Below are 14,128 nucleotides of genomic sequence, written 5' to 3' on the forward strand. Positions count from 1 at the left end.
TAGCTCAACATCACATCCAAGAAGCATCTCTAAGCTGGTTGCTTTGATTCTCGAATAATGTTGCTTATCTATAGACTTAGATCTCATGACCAAGGAAGTGGAATAAGTCGGTACATCATTAGAAACTGCGCTGGTATACTTTAACATATGAAATAAAAAGATCATTTAAAATAAGTGATATAGCTAGCTATTTTTTTAACTCATCATTTTCCTGTAGCGACTCTAAGTACATTATTTATGCTAATGCCCTTTTTAAAATAGTGACACTATTTTATTTATAATTTATTTTTAATCACTAAACTACCTAATTGTAGTTAGATAAAATACTTTGTAACTGTTATAATTCACACTATACAAATACAATAGAAGATACACAGTACATCTTTTAAAATTATAAAATAGGACATAGCATGATTTTAGTTTTTATCAAAATAAAATATGGCTATATGTAACTTATACAAATGTATTCAAGAATATCCACACAAAAATGTTAGCAAAGGTTTTCTCTGGGTAATTTGGATTATATAGGTGTTTTTCATTTCTTTTTTACTTAATTATATTTTCTAATTTTCTACAATGAAAATGTTATAAAGAAGATGAAATAAGAAAGAAAAATATTGATACTAATCAGAACATTTGAAAACACAAAGATTTTTTAAGTACTCACATTTTCATCACAAATTACCTGTTCTCCAGTATAAGAAAAAAACTAAATTGTTTCATAGAGTAAATACATCAAAATTCAGTCCTTAGAAATTTTCCAAAAATTAAAGTCAAAAGACTAAAATTCATACCCAAATATTTCCCTGTACATGGATAGTTGCATTTTGGGGCAATGATTTTCACCTACCTACTAATATGCCAAAGCTACATTCAGGAAATAAAATCAAAGAAGAGAGACGGAAAAAGATTATGTATCTTGGGCAAGTTTTATCACAAGAAGTTATGAAACTGCTATATGGGCTAAAAAGTTAAAAACTCTTTATGTAAATTATGTAATGAAACAAGGTGGGAGAAATATTTGTCTTAGAGAGATAAGTCCAATGCACCTCCAGTGAACAGATCTTCTGAAAACAAAGTCCTTAGTTACAGAGGGACTGGACAGAATAATTTGGCAGAAGTTCTAGTTTTCCCAGCAAAGGGTCATAGCAACTGACATGGAGTTGGAGAGGGAAGGGATGGCAGTGACCCTGTTTCAGAGTGACCTGGGAGGGCAGTCATTGAGAGGCTGTGGAGGGGAGCCATTCCACAGCACCCTGACCTTGACCTAGGCCAGCTTCAAAAACTGGTGTGAAACAAACTAGAGTAAAACAATTTTCCCTTTTCCTCCTGTGTTATGCCAAAAGAATTATAATCATAAAGCAGCCCATCTTTCTTTGAAAAAATGTCAAGAGCAAATGCCCAGCCAAGGGAGTCCATATCCCAAAATAGAGCCCTAACTTCCCTTCAAGCCTGCTAATCCTTCCATGACTCCTCTGACATGGGTGCTTCTTGAAATACATTCTCTCTCTTAATAGAGATGACACTACTTATGTTGACCAGATGTGTTTTTGTTTTTTTCTTTCTTTTTCTTTCATGCCTTTTCCTCAATTTTTGCAAAACTTTGATTATTGTTTGTTTTCCATTAAGCTTCAATCCTGTTTGGGAGTTCAGCCAATCAGTAGGAGCAGCTAAGCCCCACAATTTAATTTCTTCCATTGGAACCTCAAAAGTGTCTTTACTTTTGATTTAAACAACTTTGTGGGTGATCTGTCAAGATCACTCACCTACAACTCAAAGACATATTAATGTTTGGAGAATTAATTAAGTCATCCTTTCCACAAGCTAATGGATAAGGAAGAGGAAGGACATAAATTGATTCATTTCATGTAATCAGTTCCTGTATTAGGAAATAGGCTGGCACAGTAAAGAAAGCTTTGGAGTCAGACAGATCTGGGCTTCAATCCAGACTCCACAACCTACCAGCTGCCTAAGGTTGGGTATCAATTTAAAAATCTTGAGCTTCAGTTTTCTCAAACGTGAAATGGATCCAATATTTAACTTGTAGGATGATATAAAAATTAGATGAGCTAATGGATCTAAAGATTTGGCAAAGTACATAAAATATAGTAGGTTTAAAAACATAGTTTTAAATGTTTGAGGAAAAGGAAGGCTAGAAGGAGTCTAACAGTCAACTGAATCTATTTTAGAGCAACTTGAAAAATTGGAAGAAATCTACATGATAATCATGATGGTGGAAAATGCCTTAACGTAAAAGGGGTTAGGAACCTGGATTTAGATGCAAGTCGTGTCTTCTCTCTGGGCATTGTTTTTTCACCTATGCTAGGAGAGTACTGGGCTTCCCTGGTGGCTCAGATGCTAAAGCGTCTGTCTGCAATGCAGGAGACCCGGGTTCGATCCCTGGGTTGGGAAGATCCCCTGGAGAAGGAAATGGCAATCCACTCCGGGACTAGTGCCTAGAAAATCCCATGGACAGAGTAGCCTGGTAGGCTACAGCCCATGGGGTCGCAAAGAGTCGGACATGACTGAGCGACTTCACTTTCACTTTCAGGAGAGTACTGAAGCACTTGGCTCCCATGTTTCCTTCCAGTTATGCTAGTATAGAACTCCACATGGACCTGATGGGAAGCCTCCATTCTAAGTCAAGGTGAAGAGCTAAGAGGTTATCTACAAAGCATCTGCAAATATAAAAAATAATTAGGCTAGAATATATTTAATTTTATCTTATTTATCCCACTAGAAATCAAAACTTTTGAATCCTTTGTTGCATGTTTAAAGAGAAGTGTATCTTTATGAGCACCCTAGATAAGAAATCAATAAGAACAAGACCAAGTTATTAGCTTATTTTTGCTTTTTGTGCTTAACAGGCAAGGAACACTGAATGATAGGAACCTCTTGCTTGGTTTCATTAGCCATTTCCTCTTAAGCAATGAGACTGGCACTTCAGAGAGGACTGACCTTCCTAGGCTGGGGCATCATCCAGCTACAACTGGTCCACCCAGAGTAAACCTTTCCCTCCCACCCAACAAATCACCAAACTGTGAGCAATATTCTCATCTCTGAAATAACCCAGTCACAGCTTCCTAGATCCTTGCATATCATAAAGCCTTCCACTCAGAATTTATCTCATCTAGAACAAGGGATTTTATCTTTGTCAATTAACTACATGACCACACTTCAAAAAGAATAAAACTAGATCTTCTTGCATGGCATTTCGAACCTAGAAGAGATTATGATTTAAGCATCAATCCTAAATTAGAGATATTTATTCTATCATACTATGTGCACACATTCAGGGTGGAATATTATGCAACCCTTACAGATCACATGTTAAGATATTAAATGACAGATAAAAATTCATAGAATAACCCTAAATGAAAAGTAGGGTCCTAAGTTGCACATACCCTATGGTTTTATTTTCAAACCAAAATTTTATATAAATATGGAAAGAAAAATATTAGAAATTTACATATTTAAGTGTTAAAGGCAGTTTATCTTTAAGAGGGGGTGGTTGTAAATGACATCATAAAGTAGGGATTCTCCAGGCAAGAGTACTAGAGTAGGTTGGCTTGTCCTCCTCCAAGGGATCTTCCCAATTCAGGGATTGAACCCGTGACTCATATGTCTCCTGCAATGGCAGGTGGATTCTTTACCACTAGTGCCACCTGGGAGGCCCTAGACAAATATTAATTGACATGAAAAGATATATTATTATAAAGCAGAAAGTTCAGCTCAGTTCAGTCGCTCATTCATGTCTGACTCTTTGTGACCCCATGAATTACAGCACACCAGGCCTCCCTGTCCATCACCAACTCCCGGAGTTCACTCAGACTCATGTCCATCCAGTCAGTGATGCCATCCAGCCATCTCATCCTCTGTCGTCCCCTTCTCCTCCTTCCCCCAGTCCCTCCCAGCATCAGAGTCTTTTCCAATCAGTCAACTCTTCTCATGAGGTGGCCAAAGTACTGGAGTTTCAGCTTTAGCATCATTCCTTCCAAAGAACACCCAGGGCTGATCTCCTTCAGAATGGACTGGTTGGATCTCCTTGCAGTCCAAGGGACTCTCAAGAGTCTTCTCCAACACCACAGTTCAAAAGCATCAATTCTTCAGCACTCAGCCTTCTTCACAGTCCAACTCCCACATCCATACATGACCACAGGAAAAACCATAGCCTTGACTAGATGGACCTTAGCCGGCAGAGTAATATCTCTGCTTTTGAATATGCTATATAGGTTGGTCATAACTTTTCTTCCAAGGAGTAAGCGTCTTTTAATTTCATGGCTGCAATCACCATCTGCAGTGATTTTGGAGCCCCAAAAAAAGAAAATCTGACACTGTTTCTACTGTCTCCCCATCTATTTCCCATGAAGTGATGGGACCAGATGCCATGATCTTCGTTTTCTGAATGTTGAGCTTTAAGCCAACTTTGTCACTGTCCTCTCTCACTTTCATCAAGAGGGTTTTCAGTTTCTCTTCACTTTCTGCCATAAGGGTGGTGTCATCTGTATATCTGAGGTTATTGATATTTCTCCTGACAATCTTGATTCCAGCTCGTGCTTCTTCCAACCCAGCATTTCTCATGATGTACTCTGCATAGAACTTAAATAAGCAGAGTGACAATATACAGCCTTGACCTACTCCTTTTCCTATTTGGAACTAGTCTGTTGTTCCATGTCCAGTTCTAACTGTTGCTTCCTGACCTGCATACAGATTTCTCAAGAGACGGATCAGGTGGTCTGGTATTCCCATCTCTTTCAGAATTTTCCACAGTTTATTGTGATCCACACAGTCAAAGGCTTTGGCATAGTCAACGAAGCAGAAATAGATGTTTTTCTGGAACTCTCTTGCTTTTTCCATGATCCAGCAGATATTGGCAATTTGATCTCTGGTTCCTCTGCCTTTTCTAAAACCAGCTTGAACATCAGGGAGTTCACGGTTCACATATTGCTGAAGTCTGGCTTGGAGAATTTTGAGCATTACCTTACTAGCGTGTGAGATGAGTGTCATTGTGCGGTAGTTTGAACATTCTTTGGCATTGCCTTTCTTTGGGATTGGAATGAAAACTGACCTTTTTCAGTTCTGTGGCTACTGCTGAGTTTTCCAAATTTGCTGGCATAATGAGTGCAGCACTTTCACAGCATCATCTTTCAGGATTTGAAATAGCTCCACTGGAATGCCATCACCTCCACTAGTTTTGTCCGTAGTGATGCTTTCTAAGGCCCACTTGACTTCACATTCCAGGATATCTGGCTCTAGGTGAGTGATCACACCATTGTGATTATCCAGGTCATAAAGATCTTTTTTGTACAGTTCTTCTGTTTATTCTTGCCACCTCTTCTTAATATCTTCTGCTTCTGTTAGGTCCATACTATTTCTGTCCTTTATCAAGCCCATCTTTGCATGAAATGTCCCCTTGGTATCTCTAATTATCTAGAAGAGATCTCTAGTCTTTCCCATTCTGTTGTTTTCCTCTATTTCTTTGCATTTATCACTGAAGAAGGCTTTCTTATCTCTTCTTGCTATTCTTTGGAACTCTGCATTCAGATGCTTTTATCTTTCCTTTTCTCCTTTGCTTTTCACTTCTCTTCTTTTCACAGCTATTTGTAAGGCCTCCCCAGACAGCCATTTAGCTTTTTTGCATTTCTTTTCCATAGGGATGGCCTTGATCCCTGTCTCTTGTACAATGTCATGAACCTCATTCCATAGTTCATCAGGCACTCTATCTATCAGATCTAGGCCCTTAAATCTATTTCTCACTTTCACTGCTTATAAAATGATATTAAAAATCGCCCACACATGCATTGGAAGCACATGTACCAAATGTTATAAATGATTAGCTCTGCATGACTAGCTTATGGATGAGTTTTACTTTCATTTTTGTATCTTTCTAAATTTTCCAAAAATTTTGGCACTGAGCATACATTATACTTACGATTGAGGGAAAAAACTTTTTCAAGGAAATCTACCAAGTGAATATAAATCAAAGTCCTAGGGTTATGCGTACAAAAGAAATTGATTGAAATAGAATAAAAAATCAAAGACCCCGAAAAATGGTGGATAACGAAGCAATCATACAAGAAATCTCTTTCAAAGGTATCGAAACAGAAGAAGCTTTGGAAGGCCTCCATCCTAGTCAGAGATTACTATTCCTGTGGGCTATGGAAACATAGTTACTTTTAAAGTCTATCTAATAATAGTTCAGCCCTACCTCCTTAAAGAAGTTTTCCCTAGCTACCAAAACTCATTTGCGACACAAGGACCTTCTCAGCAAGATGAAGCACCTCAACATGATGAAGATGAAACGTGCACTGTTAAGGTAAATGCCCTTTCCCTCCCAGGGCACTATAAACTCCTCTAGCTAAGAAACCATCCTCTGGCTGCTTTATATCTCACCCTTCTGCCAACACTGAGTGTTCTGAACAAAACATGCTTAGCAAATGTGTATGATATACACGAGATACGGTATGGCAGAAGGACAAGGACAGAGGAGCAAGGGAGACCTGGCGGTAACCAACTGAGTGCTACCAACTGTTGGATATATGGCGTTAAACTAGTATGAGAGATTGTGGTGACTTGACAATGAAGAAACAATGATAACACAGGCAAAGAACTACTGAATTGACAAATGTTCATTTATCTATGGGGATGGATGTTAATGATTCTTTGGACCCATTTAACTTTTCTTATTGTGTTACAAGCCATACATAAAAGCCAAAGAAAGAAAAGAAATCTTTCCTTAAACCCACCATGCTGAGAAAATGAAAGTGGATCGTTTTGATGTATATCCTTTAGGACATTTTCTACGTTTTTCTATAGATAATGTCATTTTTTCTATTTGAAAACTGAGTTATACTGTAAATATCATTTGAAAAGCTGTCCTTTGCACTTTATGCATCAACAATGATGCTGATAGTGACAATGATAGTAACGTTTATTAAGCACTGACTGTGTACTGAAACTGGGTTTTAACAGGATTGGCTCATTTCACACTCACCAAAGCCCTGTGGTCCAGGTATTTCAATGATCTTCATTTTATAGATTAGTACACTGAAACTTAGGCTTTCTAGATGGCACTAGTGGTGAAGAAATCCCCTGCCAGTGTAGGAGATGAAAGAGGCGTGGGTTCAGCCCCTGGGTTGGGAAGATCCCCTGGAGAAGGGCATGGCAACCTACTCCAGTATTCTCGCCTGGGAAATCCCATGGACAGAGGAGCCTGGTGGGCTGCAGTCCATAGGGTCCCAAAGAGTCAGACTGAAGTGACTTAGCATGCACACTGAAATTCAGAAAGGTTGAGAAATTTGCTCAAAATTGCACAGTTAGTGATAAGAGCTTTAAGTTGGTAAAATATCTCTCTGATCTCAAGCCCCTATTTTCCACCACTGTGCTATACTACTTAGTTCATGAACAATTTCTACAACAGCACATTAGTGACTGTATAGCATTCCATTATATGATCATCCATATTTATTTAACTCATCCCTTACTAGTCACTAATTGCTTCACTGTTGTAGTGACTATGCATTGAAGATCCTTACAGGTGCAATTTTTCATAATCCTTAATTTTTTCCTGTTTAAATTCCTAGAAATGAGAACACTGAGTCAGAGAATTTGTAGATTTAAGGTTCTTGATATATATGGCTAAATTACCCCTCCCAGAAATGTTGTAGCTATTTAAGTCTTAGCAGGCCATGAAGCCTATTTACATGTGGAATCTCTTAAAAAAAAAATTCATAGATACAGAGAACAAATTGGTGACCACATGACTACATGTGGAGGGTGAGGGGTGGGCTAGATGGATAAAAGGAGTTAAAAAGTACAAAAGGTATAGACTCCCAGTTACAACATGAATGTCTTGAGGATGTAATGTATAGTATTATGACTATGGTTAATAACACTATATAGCATATTTGAAAGTTTTTGAGAGTAGATCTTAAAAGTTTTCATCACAAGAAAAAAATTCATAAGTATGTGGGTGAAGAATAACAACCAGACTTATTGTGGTGATCAATTCCCAATATATACAAGTATTAAATCATTATATTATGTACTGAAACCAATATAATATTAGATGCCAATTTTATCTCAATATTTCAAAAATTACAAATTTTTTTTAATGATATAGAGTCCATTTTTCTGCAGATCAGGAGAGGACTTATAATTTAAAGTTTTATACTTGGCAATAAATAGTTTTAATAGTTCAATATTTGTCTTAATTTGCAAAATTTTTTTTAGTTGTGAGATTGACAGCTTGGAGGTGTGTATTCTAGACATTTTTATTAGTTTCATCGTCTTTGTCTTATTGATTGTCAAGAATTCTTCATTTGTTAAATATATTAACAATCAAAGGAATGTTTATGGCATCAACAGCTGTTAATGATTGTACTTGCACTCCTGAGGCTTATAGGCATGAGTAATGATGATGTTAAATTTTCAACATGGACATATCCATTATACAGGTTTATGTATTCCTAACTGTAGAGCAAAATGAACTGTACCAGCTGGTTTCCAAGTTATAGATCTGAATTGCCTCATTCATGCACTAATTTTGTTTACTGCTGCTAAGTCGCTTCAGTCGTGTCCAACTCTGCGTGACCCCATAGATGGCAGCCCACCAGGCTCCCACCTCCCTGGGATTCTCCAGGGAAGAACACTGGAGTAGGTTGCCATTTCCTTCTCCAATGCATGTAAGTGAAAAGTGAAAGTGAAGTCGCTTAGTCGTGTCTGACTCTTCACAACCCCATGGACTGCAGCCTACCAGGCTCCTCCATCCTTGGGATTTTCCAGGCAAGAGTACTGGAGTAGGGTGCCATCACCTTCTCCGAATTTTGTTTACAGGAAGATCTTAACTTGGATACTCTACTTTTTTCCTTATACGACTTAGATTAACCTTCAGTATGAAACTCTACATGGCACAAATTGTTTCATTTAATTTATTAATTCAAACACATTTGGGGGGGAAAGTCTCTGTGCCAATAACTGTGCTAAGGGAAAGAGAGAGAGGTGGAAAGTAGAAGAAAACCTACAAATATAATGTCTTTCTGTTTTGAAGAGCAAATAGAGGTGTAGGAGCCAGATCTGCAAATAGATAATTGTAAGATGGCCAGATAAAGCCTAGATAGTAATCTGTAAAAAGTGTAGTAAGAGTGTTCTAGGGGCATCACAGTGTCACACTGAGCTGTCTGGATACATGCAATTTGGACAAAATAAAGCAGACACCAAGGACCCAGTGTGACCTGCTGCTGAAGGATAAGTGCGATCTTTTACTCCATGAGTTTCCTTCTGGTGCCATCATGTATGGGACAGAACATCTGCCACCAGGTAGGAGGGTGGCTCTGGGAGAGGGGGAAAATGGTCCCCCTTTACTTTGTGTAAAGTTTTTATTCTGGGCATTGAGGACAAACTGAAATTATAATCAAATAATCATAGTTTAGATATGTTGTTGTTCAGTAGCCAAGTCGTGTCTGACTCTTCACGACACCATGGACTGCAGCATGGACCAGTCCTCCCTGTCCTCCACCATTTCCAAGAGTTTGCCCAAGTTCATGTCCATTGCACTAATGATGCCATCCAACCATCTCATCCTCTGTTGCCTCTTCTCCTTCTGCCTCCAATCTTTTCCAGCATCAAGGTCTTTTCCAATGTTTCAGCTGTTCTCTTCATGTGGCAAAACATCAGAACTTCAGCTTTGGCATCAGGTACACAAAAATGAGATTAGGTGGCCATTGAGAATCTGGCCTCATCGCTGAACCGCTGAGAAACTGAACTTTCTTTACCCAAGGACACCACCAGCTGTATTCAGAACAATAGCCAACACTGCAACTTTAGGTATTCAAGGTCCCGCTTTGTAATTATTAACCATTTCAGGCCCCAACCAATCCTTGCTTAACAAGCATTCTCCTTTCTCATCAGCTGCAATTGTAATTCTTGACAAACAACTTATGTAACCAACCGTGGCCTTGCAGTTTTTGCCTTTATAAGCTTCCTCCATTTTGCAATCCAGCAGAAAACAATTCAGGTGCTTCTTGAATCTTTGTCTCCCAGGTTGCAGTTTTAACAAACCCCAAATAAATGTCTGTTTATTTCTAGCAAGTCTCTGTTACTGAAATTTTTGTTAGTAACATGCATTGTTCAGGGCTATGTCAAAATAACATGTGTTTCACTGTATCCCTGAATATAGAGTAGCAATATCCTGACCCAGAAATGTGTGGCTGGAGCTCCATGTAAGCAAAGAATTTTAACAGTATATCAGCCTCAGCTGGACAGAAAGCAGACAGTATTAAGGATGCATTATGAATATCAATAAGTAGGCATATATTCACTGCTAGATGAAGAGACTGATGTGAGAATCAGTCCAAGATTACTGGCATAAGAAAGTACATTCCTATCTTCCAGAAAACAGATGGTTCAACCGGAAGCCCTGAGTTGACCGTATTTGGAAGTTTCAAGTTTCCACTGATGCAGATGCTGGGTTCTAGTTCCCTCCCAGGGTCCCAGACATCCTGCATTTGGTATAACACACCTGCAGTTTAGGGCACATACCTGAGAAGTGTGAATTCCTGGGATTTAGGAAAGGTCCTTAAACAATAACAAAAATGAAGGTTTCTAGAGCTTGGAGTTCTAAAGCTGCACGTGATCTCCAAAATTAATCGGTTTAGTATGAGGCAGTAGCAGTGAAGAAAAAAGTGAATTCAACCTTTTGGACCCAGGTGTGAGTTTCATCTGGTATTAGTTTGCTGTGTGATTTGGGGCAGATGACTTCAACCCCCTGAAAAAAATGTAAGACAAAAAGTTTACCAGGACTACCTACAGGTGTGTGTGTATGGGTGAGTGTGTTTGTGTTGGTCATTCATTCGTATCTGACTCTTTGTGACCCTATGAACTGTAGCCCATCAGGCTCCTCTGTCCATGGAATTCTCCAGGCAAGAATACATGGAGTGAGTTGCCATTCCCTTCTCCAGGGGATCTTCCCAACTCAGGGATTAAACCTAGGCCCCCTGCATTGCAGGTGAATTTTTTACTGTCTGAACTACCAAGGGAGTCCCACTTACAGGCGTAGGAGAGAGAAATACCCTGGAGTTACAGTCTCTACAAAAGTATATTTCTATCATCTTTCTCTCATCATAAGAGGGGCAGGGGAGAAAAGCCTCTTTCTTTCCCTCCTGGGTTGTATCCAATTTCTCTGGCTCTATTTACAAATGGGATTCTTGAAAGAAATTTACCAGCACCAATTCCCTTTCTCTCTTGAATGCAGCTCATCTCTCTGACATCAACTCATCTGCCTCTCAGCAACATATGTACCATCCGACCCCTCTCTTCTCCTTGGATGTCTCCTTCATTTGGATCCCAACACACATCACTGTCTCCTAGTGTTCACCCTCCCCTTCCGCTGCTCCTCCTCCATCTCTTTTCTTGGTTGCCATGGAACCGGAGGGGATAGAGAGTGGTAAGAATGGTAGGAGTGGTCTGCTCCAGAGTGCAGACGATAAAGGGATGATGTGTTGTCTATAGAAAAGGTAACTGAAAAATGTTTTTCATTATTGCCATGTGCTGGCGATTCTAAACAACCTCAGTGAAAAAATCCTTCTCTCTGCTGATGGAAGACCACCTTCACCATGCCCTTTCCCCTTTAGTGCATGCTAACTAGATCTTCCCCACTTCCCTAATCCAAAACTTTATAGCACCTCAAAAGTCAGCCCTTAAACCTCTTCTCTCTTCCGTCTACATTGACTTCTTTGAAGATCTCATTTAATTTTATTGCTGTAAATAGTAGGTATCTATTGATGATGACCACTTTTCATCTTCAACTCAGATAGCCTCACTGAATCCAAGGTTCATATACTTAGTCACTACTCAGCATCTCCAGTGCCTTCCTGGCCAAAATAATCTCCTGATGCTCTTTCAAAAACCTGTTCCTCTCACGGTCTTCTCCGTCTCAGATCAAGGCCGCTCCTTCCTACCAGTTGCTCCACAAATTCTTGGAGTCATCCTGGTCTCCTTCCTGTCTCATTACTCCCCCTGCAATCAATCAAACACAAGGTCTAAACACTTGTCAACACCTCCACCATACCCGCTTGTCCAAGCTTCCACAGCAATCATCTGGATGATAGGAAAAGGTCAAAGTAAAATTAAAACTTGTCATTGTAAGGAGTCTCACAGAGCGTCTGGGTTTAGTCCCCAAAATGACACTGTTAACACTTCTACTTAGGGCTGCCCAACACAATTCACTACAGGTAGTAACCAGTGAAAGAGTTAAAGCTCCAGAGATCACTGGCCACCCGGCCTTGTGCACACTGTGTCCCCTTTCTGAGCCTCAGTTTCTCTATTTTTTATAAGGTAATTGCTTAAGTGATCTCTTCAAGACCCTTACAGGCAGAAAGAGCCTAAGAATATACCAAAGAGTGCTAAAAATTACATAACATTGCAACCCACTGCATTGTGATGGGCCCACAGGGATGAATATTAGCACTGTCATAACAAACTCAAACAGACACACACGCACACACACATCTGCAAAAGAAACATTTCCTTCCACAACCAAGAACGATATAACCTTCAGAGCATGAAGAGAAAAATGATAGCCAAAATTAGCATCTTAAAAAAATAAACTACATAATCACTGAAGATGAGATTTTCTTAAAACTGTAGAACAATGAGACATAATGATAGCTGTCATAAGAGAGGAAATTGCAGGAGTCAGTTTGAAAGGATTTGGGAGTGTTCCCTCCTCCCATTGAGATTTGGTTTTCCACATACCTCAGTAAGACAGAAAAGCTAAAATATTTCCCTAGGGCCATTGTGATCAGTGCCTCATAACACTGCTGTTGACATTAAGAAAGTGTCATTCAGCCCCAAATGAAAGCCAGAGCACGCATCAGACTCCATATCAGTGTTCAGGTAACAAGGCCCCTTTTTGTACAAATTCTCATTTGTCCTCTAAAAATAGTTTGATGAAGCCTAGATATCTCTATGAAATCTCTCTGTCTCTAAGATGAATTCAAAATATCCCTCCCAATCCCCCTGCAAGAAAGGAGCACCTTTTCTTGGCCATTTGACAGCTTAGGAAACACATTCACTTCTCTTGGCTTTTTGAGATAAGGTGTGACCTGCCAGGGCTGAAGGGTGGGAGCCCTGCAGAAGAGGGAGAGAAAAGGAGGCATCAGATCTAATCTTGGCCTAAGTCTACAGATCAAACTTGAACAAATCGCTTCAATTCACTAAGCCTCAGTTCCTAAGCCACTGAATAGAGAAAATTACTCCTATCCCATGATTCTTACAGTGCAGTTAAGATCAAAATCAATAGAGAGATAAGTGTGTCAGGGGATTTTATAGGCTGAAAAATGCTTGTCTACAAATATCATCAACCCTGAGCAGTAAGGAAAAATGGAACATTTTTTCCTTGGGTCACAGAGAATATGAGTCTAGATGGAAGTACAAGGCAAGGGTGGAGGGGAGCTGAGACACAAGTCAGGGACAAGATAAATCGGTTCATAGAGAGAAGCCCCATCTCTTTGTAGAACCAGTAAAAAGCCATCTGGCCTTACCTGGCTAGACTCCTGCCGGTACTCAAGGATGTGTTCTTCTTGGACGAAGGGGGCAGACCACAGACAGTGGCCAGAGGAGGTGTGGTAGGCTCAGAGGAAGTCAAACAAGAGGGAGTTCTTGTGCTCTCAGCCCACTCAAGCTGAAAAAATCTTGCTCACCGACAGGGCTGAGGGTGATGTGATCCACCTTCAACAAAGGGTCAAATGAAAAGACTGGGGATGTTTACAAGGAGGAACTCCACCTGTCAGAGGTAGGGAACTAGGTTTGTGGGAGGGGCCTTTCTTGTTCTACAATGACACACCTCTCTCTTCTGTCCTCTGTCTCAAGAAGTCCTGGATTTTTCTGCCTACTCCCTCTTTGATTCAACTCTCCTGATGGGATGGACAGAAGCAGACTGCCATCCACTCCTCCCCAGCATCTGTGTGCTTCCCCTTCACAGTAAGAAAGCTTAAGCTTGAAGACTACGCTTCTTTGATTAATGTTAATAAATAAACATTATTTATTGATGGATTGATTTTTTGGATATTTATGATTTTGAGCATCGTCATCACTTTCAGCTCAGGAGAGGAGAGGCATGAAGAGCAGT

The 14,128-nt window shown here is 39.7% G+C and overlaps 1 protein-coding gene across 2 annotated transcripts in view; it reads right to left on the reverse strand.

The window, feature by feature from the left end:
• TPRG1 (tumor protein p63 regulated 1) overlaps positions 1-13,777 on the reverse strand; it is a 162,388-nt gene extending 148,611 nt beyond the window's left edge. For both annotated transcript variants that reach the window (XM_005675132.3, XM_018046685.1), the window contains exon 1: positions 13,542-13,777. The gene's annotated coding sequence lies outside the window, so the exon portion shown is untranslated. The remainder of the gene's footprint in view (positions 1-13,541) is intronic.

The sequence above is a fragment of the Capra hircus genome, chromosome 1 (assembly GCF_001704415.2).
Source record: "Capra hircus breed San Clemente chromosome 1, ASM170441v1, whole genome shotgun sequence".
NCBI classification, from domain to species: Eukaryota; Metazoa; Chordata; class Mammalia; order Artiodactyla; family Bovidae; genus Capra; species Capra hircus.